General features: G+C 45.5%; 1 protein-coding gene across 1 annotated transcript in view; it reads left to right on the top strand.

Moving 5' to 3' along the window:
- Positions 1-10,890: 10,890 nt before the first annotated feature.
- The window catches only part of LOC307136871 (E3 ubiquitin-protein ligase rnf213-alpha-like), a 418,045-nt gene continuing 414,954 nt past the window's right edge, over positions 10,891-13,981 (top strand). Inside the window, exon 1 of the mRNA XM_079834193.1 lies at positions 10,891-11,170. The gene's annotated coding sequence lies outside the window, so the exon portion shown is untranslated. The remainder of the gene's footprint in view (positions 11,171-13,981) is intronic.

The raw sequence follows: 13,981 nt of genomic DNA, 5'->3' as shown, positions 1-13,981 counted from the left end.
TCCCATGGTGAGAAATTTTCATTTTATGAGTTTTTTTTAACATTAATATGAGTTCCCCTAGCCTGTCTATGGTCCCCCAGTGGCTAGAAATGTTGATTGGTGTAAACCGAGTTATGGCTGTCCTGCTCTGCCTTTTAGAAAATGAGAGCTCAGACGAGCCGATCTGGAATCTTCCCTGTATGTCGTCATACGGGGAACGGTCACCTTCCTCTGCTTTGCCCGCCCAGAGAATTAGGAGAAAATGGATTCCGTTTATGTCAGCACAGGCTTTACAAACAGACTTTTACCATATGGATTCGACAGCACCGCTGTCACAAACAGTGAGTAACAGTGTTCATTAATGCCTGATCTGTGATCAGTGATTTATGACATGTAGCTAATCATTCAAGTTCACACAGACTTTCTTTCTAAATGGTTTAATACTGTCAGTCCCGCCGCTGGCCGTCTTGATGCCCTAAGCGTAATGCATCAGTGAATCAAGCCAGTTCTTAAACCATCAACTTCACATTGTTTCTGTTAGTAGAATGAAACAAATCTGTTAGTTAAAGTGTGATTACATGCTAGATTGGCGATCTAAGAGCACTCTTTATAATGTTCGGATCTGTCAATCACACGTCGCGAGTGTATCTGCACACTTGCCCAAACTGCCGTTATAATGAATAACGCTGTTATGCTGCACAAAGCTGTATTCCTGTTGCTAGCTACTCTCTGCTGTCTCAGATGAACACATCGGTGTCCTTATCTTATTATAATTACATTACAAATAATAATTATATTACAAAAAGTCATTTAAAGCCATAATTATAATAACATGTAATATAACTGCTTACACATAAAGTAATCTCTAGTGGTTTAATCCGAGTCTCATGAAGCTAAACGGTTACTTTATGATGAACAAAGTAAAATCTGAGTCCTATTCCCTCTCCAGTCAAATCTGTGATCAGTCCAATTCTACAGAAGCCAAATCAAATATGATGACATGTCAATAGTGTCAAACCCTCAATAGTGCTCGTGTCAGGATTTGGGCTCTGGAAACAGCAGGAACATTTCTCTAAATATCTTCTGTGTTGGATGATTTCTGCATGTGTTAGCAATGGATGCAGGATCATTTTCTCTTGACATGATAATCACACTCTTCATGTCTGTTGATTTCCACAGTCCCTGATCCCAAGACCAGAGTCTCCGATCCCAAGACCACAGTCCCTGATCCCAAGACCAGAGACGACTTCCTACAATGTAAGTCCCTGAGAACACAAGCAGAAAAACTCATGAGTGTGTTCATGTTCTTCCTGGAGAAGAGGAAAGAAAACCTGAGAAGAGTTTTAGAGTTGATCATGTAAATGATGATTAAACTGAACTGAGACACTGCTGATATATTGAACATGAAGAGTTCAGCTACAATATAAGATATAATTCATCATTCCTCATTCTGATATGTTTTCTCTCCGTCAGATTCACTTCGGCTAAATCCGGACCTGAATACAGTAAATAAATACCTCCTTCTGTCTGAGGGGAACAGAGAGATTACATTCACTCTCACAGATCAGTCATATCCTGATCATGCTGACAGATTTAATGTGTGGCAGGTGTTGTGTAGAGAGCGTGTGAGTGGACGCTCTTACTGGGAGATTGAGTGGAGTGATGGGTTTGGTGTGCTTATAGCAGTGTCATATAAGAGCATCTGCAGGAAGGGATCAGGTCATGAGTGTGTGTTTGGAGGTAATGATCAGTCCTGGAGTTTGTCCGGCTCTTCCTCCAGTTACACAATGACATAGAGACTAAAGTCCCTGTAAAGCCCATCATCAGCACTGGCTATAATAGAGTAGGAGTGTATGTGGATCACAGTGCAGGAACTCTGTCCTTCTACAGCATCTCTGGAGACACAATGAGCCTCATCCACACAGTCCAGACCACATTCACTAAACCGCTCTATCCTGGGTTTGGGGTTTTTCCTGACTCATCATTGAAACTGTTGTGATGAATCAGGATAGACTGATGAGAGATTCTACCCATAATGCTTTGAGCTTATGATAAATCAGTGAGATGTTATAGAGTATCTTCATTACATTAATACTACAGCTGAACTTCTGTCACTGAAACAACATGTGTGTGTGTAATAAATGCTCATATAGACAATAAGATCAGTGTGTGTGTGTGTGTGTGTAAAATAAGTCCTCATAGACGGTGAGATCAGTGTGTGTGTGTCACCGGTGCAGGCCGGGGCGGACTCGAATGCCCAGCCGCCCCTGACTCCAGACACCACCGTGAGGAGCCGACACCACAGGCACGCAACAAACGGACAAAGGAGGAGGCAAGTAATTGAGTTCAAAAATAATAGTCTTTATTGAATGATAATCAACTTGAGGAAAGAATGAGCAACTCCTGTCTTCTCAGGCTATTGGACCAGAGTAGCCGCTGGAACGATGTTCCACTGTCTTCGGGGGACAATAGAGCGATAGTGGCTAGGAAGGCTTACTCCACGGCGTTGCTGCTCATCTGCAGGACTCAAACGGTAAGTAACAGGTAATGTTCACTTTCTCAATAGCAGATTCTCTTATCAGGACGTGAGAGGGGAATTATGACTTTAAAACTCACTTCACAGCGTTGCTGCACATCTGCAGAGCTCAGACGGTAGGTAACAGGTAAGGCTTCTCCTCTTAACAGCAGATTCTCTTATCAGGACGTGAGAGGGGAATTATGACTTTAAAACTCACTTCACAGCGTTGCTGCACATCTGCAGAGCTCAGACGGTAGGTACCAGGTAAGGTCTCTTTTCTTAGCAGCAGATCCTCTTACCAGGACGTGAGAGGGGAATGGTGACTTTAAAACTCACTTCACAGCGTTGCTGCACATCTGCAGAACTCAGACGGTAGGTAACAGGTAAGACTTCTCCTCTTAACAGCAGATTCTCTTATCATGACGTGAAAGGGGAATGGTGACTTTAAAACTCACTTCACAGCGTTGCTGCACATCTGCAGAACTCAGACGGTAGGTAACAGGTAAGACTTCTCCTCTTAACAGCAGATTCTCTTATCATGACGTGAGAGGGGAATGGTGATTTTAAAACTCACTTCACAGCGTTGCTGCACATCTGCAGGACTCAATAAGCAGCTTTACCAGCGATGTTGTACATCTTCAGAGCTCCATCAATACGTATAACAGTTCAGACTTTTCCACAGCCATACGGTTCTTCACGAGGCTTGTAATTTCAGAGAGAGAGATAACCGGAGCCTTCAATGAGGGATTACTTCACGACAATACTCAGTGGAAGAGAGGATAATACAAAGCGTTACTTCACCAGTTCAGTTGTCTCGTTCTGGAATTTAGATGGAGACAAGTAGATCATCTCACAAGAATGGAAGCAGGCGTTGGGAGACTCTTCTCAGCATATCACACAGCACTCGTGTTCACTACAAATCCACAGCATTAATTCAGCGTGCACCAGGTAAGGCAAAACAACTGCAAATCACTCACACAGTAGGGCTGATCAGAAACCTCGCTTCATCCATGCATTTGAATGGGGATATTCAACTCTCAATTCTTCTCCAGCATCTCTGAAACAGATGTCCTCCTCAATAGTAAATTTCACATTCACAGTCTTTTCTTCCAGCTTTACATTTGATTCAACGATGTAATTAATTCACTTATCTTTCTCTCTTCCTCTTCCGGCACAGATCCAAGCAGCCGTTCAATCCAGTAATATTCTCCAAGCAGCTCTAAACGACAGCGTCCAACGTGAGCGCTCGCCCAGGAGATCTTCTACCCCAAGACACAATGACAGAGACCCAGCCAAACAGCTGATTAACTGGACACCGGTCGACTTTCACCAGCTCGACCTCAACCCTGACTTGACCCGACCTGAACTGAACTGAACTGAACTGAACTTCTCTTCTGAATGGCTCTTTTATCCTCCTCTTGTGAAACGGAAAGCCGGTGCAAACACCGCTCCCCTCTCCCTCACACCTGCCGTGCATCAGCAGTAATTAGGTAGGGCAAAGTCTCTGCTGCACCCGGAACCGGAGTGAGGTGTTACACCGAAATAATTCCCCTCGGGGAACATGGAAAGAAAAAGAAAGGTTCCGCTTTTCCCAGCGTTTTGTCACCCGTGACATGTGTGTGTGGGTGTGTGTGTGTGTGTGTGTGTGTGTGTGTCATTTCCTGAGCATTTATAAGCATATTTGTATTCTTCTGAATAAAGAAAATCATATTCTGAGAGAATTTTCAATCTTGGGTGCAGTATCCCTTTTCATGGTATTATCAGAAACAAACATTTTATATTTCTTAGCAAAAAAAAAAAGAAATCAGTAATTTGGCCTTTCCATTTAACTTCAAACTTTTGAATTCTGATATTGTCCTGTTTATGAAGCTGTTTTGACTGAATCTGTAATGTATAAAGCCCTGTAGTGTCTGGCAGGATGATGATGCCGGATGTAGCGTAAGCGCTTTGAACTAAGAGAAGTCTCACACTTTCTGTGTGAGTTGAATACAGAAGGTGGTCCACCGTAAGCTAGATCTTTTACTTTATAACATGTTAAATATGGATATTTTTCTTGCACAAACCCATCGTGTATCGCTTAAGACGGCCTTTATTAATCCCTGGAGCCATGTGGAGCACTTTTATAATGGATGGATGCACTTTTTTATCTTCAAAATTTGATAGGGTGTTTATCATGTAAGCATGAGGAAACAGCTCAACTATAAACAGGACCTGGACCAAAAGGCATTAACTGTCTTCATTTAGCAAACAACATCCTTTCCATCTATTGTTCATTTCCTGAGTCAATTCGTCAACATTACCAACAGCCGCTTGGAGATTTCTTTGCAGGTTGATGCTGCTTCATTGCACTTAGTGAAGTTGACTTTTGTTGACTACTGACTTCGCTGCTCATTTCACCTGTTGGACGCCCAGGTCGCCGGTCTCTCCGCTCCACCACAGCCCAGCACAAAACAGCTCGCTCAAGAAGACCTCTCTCCTCCTCCATCTAGATCATCACAGGGCTCGGTCGATCCTCGTCGGGATGCATCGAGGCGATCATCATCATCAATATCATCGTCATCCTCTTCAGCAGCAAGCCCTTCCGTACCTCCTGTTGAGAAATGGTCCGTCAACGCGCTCAGGCAAGCGTTATCCAAAGCGGCTATCCATTTCTCCTAGAGGAATTCATAAGCGCAACTTCACGATCTGATCGTGTGCTCTCACCAAAACTCTCAGCGTCCTCCCAGCACCACGCAAACATCAACGCAAGCAACTGCACGACCCATACGGTCCGCCTCAGGTTCAGCCGGCAGCCGCAGTTGTCGTAGCTTCCTCGTCTGCTGCTCATTCCGGCCGGCAGTCTATCTGCTCGCAATAGTTCCACGGCCTCTCCGACAGTGACTGTTACCTTTCCTCCTCCCACAGGTGAGTATAGCTTCTTCTGTCCACGCTTACACTATTTCTGTTCCTCCTGGCATTTATTCTCAGTTAAATCCATCTAGCCATGGAATACATTTCTCCTCCACTCCGCCAAATTGATGCTGCCTCTGCAGCGCTCCACCAAATTTATGCTGCCACTGCAGTGCTCCACCAAATTGATACTGCCTCTGCAGTGCTCCACCAAATTAATGCTGCCACTGCAGTGCTCCACCAAATTGATACTGCCACTGCAGCGCTCCACCAAATTAATGCTGCCACTGCAGTGCTCCGCCAAATTAATGCTGCCACTGCAGCGCTCCACCAAATTGATACTGCCACTGCAGCGCTCCACCAAATTGATACTGCCTCTGCAGCGCTCCACCAAATTGATACTGCCACTGCAGCGCTCCACCAAATTAATGCAGCCACTGCAGCGCTCCACCAAATTGATACTGCCACTGCAGCGCTCCACCAAATTGATACTGCCTCTGCAGCGCTCCACCAAATTGATACTGCCTCTGCAGCGCTCCACCAAATTAATGCTGCACTGCTCCACCAAATTGATACTACCTCTGCAGCGCTCCACCAAATTGATGCTGCCTCTGCAGTGCTCCACCAAATTAATGCTGCCACTGCAGCGCTCCACCAAATTAATGCTGCCACTGCAGTGCTCCACCAAATTGATACTGCCACTGCAGTGCTCCACCAAATTGAAACTGCCACTGCAGCGCTCCACCAAATTGATACTGCCTCTGCAGCGCTCCACCAAATTAATGCTGCCACTGCAGTGCTCCACCAAATTAATGCTGCCACTGCAGCGCTCCACCAAATTGATGCTGCCTCTGCAGCGCTCCACCAAATTAATGCTGCCACTGCAGCGCTCCACCAAATTGATACTACCTCTGCAGCGCTCCACCAAATTAATGCTGCCACTGCAGCGCTCCACCAAATTGATACTGCCTCTGCAGCGCTCCACCAAATTAATGCTGCACTGCTCCACCAAATTGATACTACCTCTGCAGCGCTCCACCAAATTGATGCTGCCTCTGCAGTGCTCCACCAAATTAATGCTGCCACTGCAGTGCTCCACCAAATTAATGCTGCCACTGCAGTGCTCCACCAAATTAATGCTGCCACTGCAGCGCTCCACCAAATTGATACTACCTCTGCAGCGCTCCACCAAATTAATGCTGCCACTGCAGCGCTCCACCAAATTGATACTGCCTCTGCAGCGCTCCACCAAATTAATGCTGCAATGCTCCACCAAATTGATACTACCTCTGCAGCGCTCCACCAAATTGATGCTGCCTCTGCAGCGCTCCACCAAATTAATGCTGCCACTGCAGCGCTCCACCAAATTGATACTGCCTCTGCAGCGCTCCACCAAATTGATACTGCCTCTGCAGCGCTCCACCAAATTAATGCTGCCACTGCAGCGCTCCACCAAATTGATACTGCCACTGCAGCGCTCCACCAAATTGATACTGCCTCTGCAGCGCTCCACCAAATTAATGCTGCCACTGCAGCGCTCCACCAAATTGATACTGCCTCTGCAGCGCTCCACCAAATTAATGCTGCACTGCTCCACCAAATTGATACTGCCTCTGCAGCGCTCCACCAAATTGATACTGCCACTGCAGCGCTCCACCAAATTAATGCTGCCACTGCAACGCTCCACCAAATTGATACTGCCACTGCAGCGCTCCTCCAAATTAATGCTGCCACTGCAACGCTCCACCAAATTGATGCTGCCTCTGCAGCGCTCCACCAAATTGATGCTGCCTCTGCAGCGCTCCACCAAATGAATGCTGCCACTGCAGCGCTCCACCAAATTGATGCTGCCACTGCAGCGCTCCACCAAATTGATACTGCCTCTGCAGCGCTCCACCAAATTAATGCTGCCACTGCAGCGCTCCACCAAATTGATACTGCCTCTGCAGCGCTCCACCAAATTGATACTGCCTCTGCAGCGCTCCACCAAATTGATACTGCCACTGCAGCGCTCCACCAAATTGATACTGCCACTGCAGCGCTCCACCAAATTAATGCTGCCACTGCAACGCTCCACCAAATTGATACTGCCACTGCAGCGCTCCTCCAAATTAATGCTGCCACTGCAACGCTCCACCAAATTGATGCTGCCTCTGCAGCGCTCCACCAAATTGATGCTGCCTCTGCAGCGCTCCACCAAATGAATGCTGCCACTGCAGCGCTCCACCAAATTGATGCTGCCACTGCAGCGCTCCACCAAATTGATACTGCCTCTGCAGCGCTCCACCAAATTAATGCTGCCACTGCAGCGCTCCACCAAATTGATACTGCCTCTGCAGCGCTCCACCAAATTGATACTGCCTCTGCAGTGCTCCACCAAATTGATACTTCCTCTGCAGTGCTCCACCAAATTGATACTGCCTCTGCAGTGCTCCACCAAATTGATACTGCCTCTGCAGTGCTCCACCAAATTGATACTGCCTCTGCAGTGCTCCACCAAATTGATACTGCCTCTGCAGTGCTCCACCAAATTGATACTGCCTCTGCATGTCTCCACCAAATTGATGCTGCCTCTGCAGTGCTCCACCAAATTGATGCTGTCACTAATATGTTTATAATGTTTATAAGCAACTGAAAAAAAAACACAAATGTCAGAGCTTGTCAAAACTTCTAAAGGGTCACAAAAGAGCTCAGACTCCAGAGGGTTAATAACAAATAAGTAAAAGGCAGCTGAAGCCGACAAACGTATAAAAAGTATTTCTTGAAAAACAATAACTCAAGAGGCTGTAGATCCCGGTAGGCAGACCGGTCCGTAGACGTGAAACAGTGGTGTCGGACTGGCGGCCATAGAGTGAAGAACTCAAAAGTTCAGATGGCTGCAATCAGCGGCAGGCAAGCTGTAGAGGCTTGTAATAAGCATTAAAAGTAAAGATTTCAATCTAATGCAAAGTCTGTTCTCTAAGGAGACTAGAGACAGGACAGCGTTTCTGGACATACAGATGGCCACTGCCAACAGCTCTATTTGAGGGACAGATATTATGTGTATATTGTTCATACCTCAGACTCTATTTAACTGTTCTGACTGATACATCAAGGATTTTAGCAACAAAACCACATGAGAGCAGGAGTTTCAGGTGCTCTTCCGTGATTAGGGAGCTGGATCATCCAAAATCACTTGCCCAGAACAATGGGGCATGATATCCTGAGGTACCTAATGTTGAAAAGTGATAACAGATGACAAGATATATTAATATGTATTAGGGATGCCACAATTCTCAATATAATATTGAACCGTTCGGTACGGCATTCACGGTTCAATACGCGCTTGTGAATTGCGTTTTTTTCGGTTTCGCATTTAATTAATTATTTTTCTACAAATTCTATAATTTGCCTCCATCCCAATACTGAACAACGCGACATACATTCACATCACATGTTAGTGGTAGAGTTATACTCACGGAACACTAGAGTTATTCACAATAACGAAAGTTCATTATTTGCATGCGTTTTAAAGCCTTGCCGGTTTCATTCGCGTGCGCGGTTTTAACATGCGCTTTTCAGAGCGCGCGCACTAAAAGCCTGTCAAACACGTGAATACTGAACTAAGTAGTCGTCTTACTGCGTTAATACTGTCAAATACACACAAGGTTAACATAAACACAGTCGGTTATGTCTAAAGTGAAAGTAAAATCGCAATCGTGTCTGTATATTAGATGTGTAGAGGTCTTAAACTGACAGCAGCGCAGACAGTGAACACGCGGTCCTTAAAGGGAAAGTTCACCTATAAAATTATGTCATTATTTACTCACTCTAATATTGTTTCAAACCTATATTCATTTCTCGATTACATAATTTTCAGTTTTGAGTGAAATATCCCTTTAATGTTAATACAACAACAAAAGACAGAGAAAATCCCTCACTGCTCTTGACTCAAAAACTAATACAGTAGCTAAGAATCAATGTATATTTTATAGTGAAGTCCATGTAGTGTTTTATTTTTACATTTATTAATTCAATTTCATACTTAAATGCTGCTGTACAGCTCTGAGCGGCCAGTGTAAATCTTTATATATATTTATTTTATATTATTTATATGTGTACAAGGGTTTTTTTAAAGTAAAGTTTTAAGTTTAAGTATAGGTTTTTCAATTCTTTTAAGTAAAATAAAGAAAGAGTATTGCAATAAAAAAATAGTCTTTTTTCTCTTTAAACTCTTGCGGTTCCTGTCGCCTAAGAATAGAATAACAAAAAATTTATGTGACAAGCCATTAGAACCGAACCGAACCGAAAACCGTGGGTAAAAACCGAGGTATGTATTGAACCGTGGACTAACTGTATTGTTGCATCCCTAATATGTATACATGCAAGATGTAATATTCAGCAGGAATGGCAATTGTCCTGTGCACCACAACCTTCATTTTGATTTCATTCTGTGACCGGTCTCCGTGTAGCTCTGGGTGGATAGATGAACGAGACCGGGCAACAGGAATTATTCAGGCCATATTTGAATACGTTCTGTTTTAATGCTTGTACAACTTCTGTCACAAAGGACAAATTAATCATCTCTTATTAGACAAACCCTCCAAAAACTCAAACTCTGCGATGGATAAATTCACAAACAGAAACTTCATCTTTAATGGCATTTGATGATTGTGTTTTGCATTTAATAGATTCTATTTTAATAAAACATTTCTCTGTGAAATATCTGATGAAACACTGAACAACAAATCTAAAAGGACAAACATCATTTATGAAGACAAAGTTACGAAGACAAGAGGAAAGTAAAGATGATTTTAAAAATGAAAAAGCAGTTTACCTCTATCCTTAGTATTATTCATTATTATTATAATTTTCAAATTCCCTCACCTGCTTAGACAAATCTTACATAAGCCCTCCAAATCACTCTGTGTGTGTTTCCAGGAAGGTCAGTGTGTTCCTGTAATTGTTTGTTCTGAACTCTACGAACTGCAGGAATGTGTTCAATCATGTCAGCTTTAAGAGCCCTTTCAGTTTCTGTTTTCTGTAAGTGTGTGCTAGGCTCCGGGGAGTTTGAGAACTTGCTATTCTAAACATTTCTCTTGTCAACTCTTACATACCGTTCTAGAAAATTGTTTACTAAAACAGTTAAGTAAATCATTCAAAACTAGTTTTAATTGTGGGTATATATTAAAATATAAATGTCAATTATTAAATGTTAATAGGGATATAGTCTGTGTGTGTGTGTGTGTGTGTGTGTGTGTGTGTGTGTGTGTGTGTGTGTGTGTATGTGTGTGTGAGTGTTTTTGTGAAATATCAGGACACAAATGTGTATAATGACATGGGTATTACAAAAAGAGGGTGAAATATGAGGACGTTCCCCATGTCCTCACTTTTCAAAATGCTTATAAATCAAACAGAACAAGGTTTTTTTCAGTAAACTGCACAGTTTCTGTGAGGGGTAGGTTTAGGGGCAGGGTATGTGAGTGTGTGTGTGTGTGTGTGTGTGTGTGTGTGTGTGTGTGTGTGTGTGTGTGTGTGCATGTGCAAGTGACAAAGGCTTTTAATAACTAACTTTTCATGCCATGTCACATGCTTTTCTCTATTGACACGCATGACACACCCATTTTTCACGAAACGAAAGTCGATGTAAGATAAGTGCCCTGCCCTTCCTCATCAGCTTCAGTGTGTTTGGAGCATATGGATGTGATCTGAACTGGCCTGAGCAGCCGAGCTTTGTCTGAATCTCAGATACACTATGACATTCCGTGACATGTTTGCTCAGCTGTGAAAACGCTTCTTCACTGGGTAAGACACAAACCTGTCAGTTTACTTGCTTTTATAATCTGCAAGTGTTTAGCCTCAGGTAAGCGGTCTGATTGCAGTCTTCTGCATGTCAAGTCAAGTCAACTTTATTTATATAGCGCTTTTAACAATGTAGATTGTTTCAAATGCATGTGGACATTAATATTATACATCAGATTATCTACAGCCAAAATAACGCTCTTTCAGATGCTTGTTTTAAACTTGCCTGAGAAGAATTCTAGGTAGCTTGCCTGTTGCATTATTGAGTTTGTTTTGGGTAAAAGCACTGTTTGATGTACAATTTTAATGATAAAATAATGATAAAATATTGGCTTATTTTTACAGATCATGATGCTTGGATGTATATATATTTAAGACAAGTATGTTTTGTTTGATAGGTTATGAGATTCAGAAGTGTCTATATGTAGTTTCATTTTTGAAGTTGGGCTATTACTTTTTATTTACAAAGAGACAGAGGGGACTTGGTAAAATGTAGAGGACCTAATCTGTGAAAAAAAGCACCAATTCATATGCACTTTTAAATTGCTTATATTATCTCTTAGTTTAGAAATGGATTTGTTTGCTTATTATTATTACATTTATTTCTTATGGAAAATGAATTAAAAATCAATAAATTAAACAATGTTTATCCTTACTCTCAAACTTAATGTCTGTTGTGAAAGGGCAATATCTATGTAAGTCACCTAAGGTGTGCTTTTCACCATGGTTTGGAAGTGTAAGCACAAGACCAAGAGGAGGATTGCTATATAACTGTCACGATCCCACACAAGGAAAAGGAAGAAGATCCAGTATGCAGTAAGTGTATAATTTAATAAGGGTAATCCAAAAACAGTGGTCAGTCCAGGCATAGGTCAAAATCCAAATAGAGCAATAGAGCAATCCAACATTAACAGGAACAAGACAAAGGCAAAAACAGAACTAGGAAGTGGGGTGATACAAACAAGGACTCCGTGACACATACTAAAACAGACAGGGTATATATACACACACAGATCTAACAAGGTGATGGGAAAAAGCTGAGTGCAATGAACTGATGAGTGACAGACAGAATGCTGGGAAATGAAGTCAAAATGTGAAAGACACCATGAGAACGAGGACCTCTAGTGACAACCCAGGGAAACACAACCAGACACTGTGACAGTACCCCCTCCCTACGGAACGGCTACCAGACGCTCCAAGACGTAACTACACACACACACACACACAAGAGTTCAGGAGGGAGGTGGAAAGGTGGAGGATCAGGGGGAGGGATGGTGGGTCAGGTCCATGGCGAGGAACAAGGACAGGGGGTGATGGCTTAACTGGCGGCCAGGACGGAGATGAGAGTTCATCTGGCGGCCAGGACGGAGATGAGAGTTCATCTGGCGGCCAGGGCGGAGACGACAGTCCATCGGGCGGCCAGGGCGGAGACGACAGTCCATCTGGCGGCCAGGGCGGAAACGACAGTCCATCTGGCGGCCAGGGCGGAGCAGACGACCCTTCAGGCGGCCATGGCGGAGACGACAGTTCATCTGGCGGCCAGGGCGGAGCAGACAGTCCCTCTGGCGGCCACGGTGGAGACTCTCCCTCGGGCGGCCAGGGCGCTGGAACAGACACCACCGGCTCAGGCACTGGAACAGACACCACCGGCTCAGGCGCTGGAAAAGACACCACCGGCTCAGGCGCTGGAAAAGACACCACCGGCTCGGGCGCTGGAACAGACACCACCGGCTCGGGCACTGGAACAGACACCACCGGCTCGGGCACTGGAACAGACACCACCGGCTCGGGCTCAGGAACAGACACCACCGGCTCAGGCACTGGAACAGACACCACCGGCTCAGGCACTGGAACAGACACCACCGGCTCAGGCACTGGAACAGACACCACCGGCTCAGGCACTGGAACAGACACCACCGGCTCAGGCACTGGAACAGACACCACCGGCTCAGGCACTGGAACAGACACCACCGGCTCGGGCTCAGGAACAGGCACCACCGGCTCAGGCACTGGAACTGGCACCACCGGCTCAGGCACTGGAACAGACACCACCGGCTCGGGCTCAGGAACAGGCACCACCGGCTCAGGCACTGGAACTGGCACCACCGGCTCAGGCACTGGAACAGGCACCACCGGCTCAGGCACTGGAACAGACACCACCGGCTCAGGCACTGGAACTGGCACCACCGGCTCGGGAACAGACACTGGCTCCGGCTCAGGAACAGACACTGGCTCCGGCTCAGGAACAGACACTGGCTCCGGCTCAGGAACAGACACTGGCTCCGGCTCAGGAACAGACACTGGCTCCGGCTCAGGAACAGACACTGGCTCCGGCTCAGGAACAGACACTGGCTCCGGCTCAGGAACAGACACTGGCTCCGGCTCAGGAACAGACACTGGCTCCGGCTCAGGAACAGACACTGGCTCCGGCTCAGGAACAGACACTGGCTCCGGCTCAGGAACAGACACTGGCTCCGGCTCAGGAACAGACACTGGCTCCGGCTCAGGAACAGACACTGGCTCCGGCTCAGGAACAGACACTGGCTCCGGCTCAGGAACAGACACTGGCTCCGGCTCAGGAACAGACACTGGCTCCGGCTCAGGAACAGACACTGGCTCCGGCTCAGGAACAGACACTGGCTCCGGCTCAGGAACAGACACTGGCTCCGGCTCAGGAACAGACACTGGCTCCGGCTCAGGAACAGACACTGGCTCCGGCTCAGGAACAGACACTGGCTCCGGCTCAGGAACAGACACTGGCTCCGGCTCAGGAACAGACACTGGCTCCGGCTCAGGAACAGACACTGGCTCCGG

This window comes from Gobio gobio (assembly GCF_949357685.1).
Source record: "Gobio gobio genome assembly, chromosome: 14".
Classification (NCBI taxonomy): Eukaryota; Metazoa; Chordata; class Actinopteri; order Cypriniformes; family Gobionidae; genus Gobio; species Gobio gobio.
This window is presented reverse-complemented; position numbering and strand designations above follow the sequence as displayed.